Source organism: Rhipicephalus microplus, chromosome 1 (assembly GCF_043290135.1).
Source record: "Rhipicephalus microplus isolate Deutch F79 chromosome 1, USDA_Rmic, whole genome shotgun sequence".
Taxonomy (NCBI): domain Eukaryota; kingdom Metazoa; phylum Arthropoda; class Arachnida; order Ixodida; family Ixodidae; genus Rhipicephalus; species Rhipicephalus microplus.
This window is the reverse complement of record NC_134700.1, coordinates 266,498,453-266,500,573: the sequence shown is the minus strand read 5'-3', so window position 1 is coordinate 266,500,573 and position 2,121 is coordinate 266,498,453. Positions and strand designations below refer to the sequence as shown.

At 49.7% G+C, this 2,121-nt stretch overlaps 1 long non-coding RNA gene across 1 annotated transcript in view; it reads left to right on the top strand.

Moving 5' to 3' along the window:
• Positions 1–156: 156 nt before the first annotated feature.
• LOC142816400 (uncharacterized) overlaps positions 157–2,121 on the top strand; it is a 35,220-nt gene continuing 33,255 nt past the window's right edge. The window contains exon 1 of the long non-coding RNA XR_012895108.1: positions 157–365. This is a non-coding gene — a long non-coding RNA (uncharacterized LOC142816400). The remainder of the gene's footprint in view (positions 366–2,121) is intronic.

Here is a 2,121-nt window from a genome sequence, read left to right as displayed (position 1 = left end):
GGGACATCACGTTGACCGCCTCATGTGCCCGGGGTCTCTAAAACGAGACTTGGCACAGCGCGGGGACGCGAGCCTTCGCACCCTCCCCGCTTTCCTCCATGCGTGCTCCAAATAAGACGCGGGTCGACTCTGCTGCTGGCGGTGCTCGGGAAAGCCCACGGCGACACATCGCGCTGCGCTGTGCCCGCCGGGCCTGTGGCGGGAATGGCGCCAGCGACACCTGGAGCTTCGCGATTATGTGTGTGTGTGTGTTCGAACACGTGGACAGTGCCGCGTGTTGTGCCGCACTCGCGAAACACGTCGCGAGAGTGCGATTGGGTCAGGACAGTATCGAGCCTGCAGAACGCCGAGTCTACGCAGTCCAGGTACGCTGACCTGTGTTGTTTATATGCGACTGGCGCGTGAGTACGCGCCCCATGGGGAAGTACCCGCAACTATCCCGGATTTCATACGTTCGCAGCAAATTCATGCTAATGCTTTCTCAGCAGCCAACGAGAGTATATCAACGAGAATATAAAAAGCACCATCAGTGCTAAACCGATCGGGTCAGTCACATACGGAGAGCAAGACGCGAACGTATACTCTTGATGTAAAATGACGCGGAACCACAGGGCGAAATTTTATCGGTTTACGGATACAAACGAGTACAATGCTGATTATAACGAAATGGGTTATAACGAACTGAGACGCATAACAATAAAAGTATAATGCTCATTCGCCTTAAAGTTTGCAAAACAGAGTTTATCTTTACGAAGCATGTCTCTTCTGTAGCTGCGTATCACTATTTATTTTCAAGTCCGTAGTGCACACTCTCCATTGATTTAATGGACGTCATTTAAGTCTTTATTCATCAGTACGCGACAATACAGGTAACTCATACGCCCGGACTGTCTAATGATGCACTTCAAAACACCCGGAATAAACGCACCGTGTGGTTCTGCACTGCCTCTGATCTTAGACCATCAATTATGCAAGTTCATGCATGCGTTTGTATGTGTGCGTGTAATGTATATGCAAGCGTAATTGAAATTTTTCGGAGGTGGGGAGGGGGGGAAGAGCTGAACCCTCCTTGCCTCGAACTTTTTTAGTTTGTTGTTAGAAACAGTCTGACGAAGCCAACAGTAATTATAAAATAACTTGAAAGTAATGTGAAAATATTTCGGGACGGTGTTCTACCACCGCCTTCCGAAGTGTCATACACCAACACAAGCTCATAAATACTTAAAGCCGTCGACTCCCCCCCCCCCCACGCACCCATTTATAGATTTCTACCATTAATTAAGCGTCGTCAGTAGAAACGCTCCGGAGAGCAAATGAGAAAGAACAAAAGTGGCGAGGCTCTCCACGTGAACGTTGTGCGGCTCCTCAGCATAGGCGTGCGCATGGAGCCCCCCGCCCCCCCCCCCCCCCCTTACTCTTATCATTTAATGAAAAGTCTGCCTAAAGGTTGTATGCAGAAATTGTTTTCGGGGAGGGAGGGGGGAGCATCTCCTTTATCTAAAGAAGGGCCCGGACATGCAAATGGTCATTTTGCACCATGTTTGCACGGAGAAGAAAATTTCGGGTAGGGTTGGGGGAGGCACAGACCTAGAGTTCCACCCTTTGGCTAGGCCTCTGGTCTACCGCATACATTTACGTGTACGGGCTTGTCCCGTCACTACGTAAAGTGCAAGGTTATGGCCACGCATATTGTTGGCGATAACGGCAGCCAAGGGCCGCTGACGTTGCACTATTTTAACTGGCTACCGCCTTTGCCGCCGAAAAATTCAGGGTCAGGCCGTTGAGAGATGCACGGCCCCACAACTTTCTTTGTTTTTTTTGTGCATTAATTATGACATTTGTTTGATTGTAGTAGTAGCCGCTTCCATTTAGCTTTAAGAATTGCTCACTAGATGACGTTGTGTGCATGTTTATGGAAATGATATCACTAGAGGGCGCTAGTGGTTTTCGTACAGAAATTCACGTAGTGAATGATGAGCGGGACGAAGCGTCCGTCCATGACAGACAGACACACGGACGGACGGACGCTCCGCCCCACTCATCATTTACTCCGCGGATATGCTATACATTTTTTTTCCCTTCAGACTCGTCCTAGGGGAGGAAGGGTGAGGGAGGAGGCTG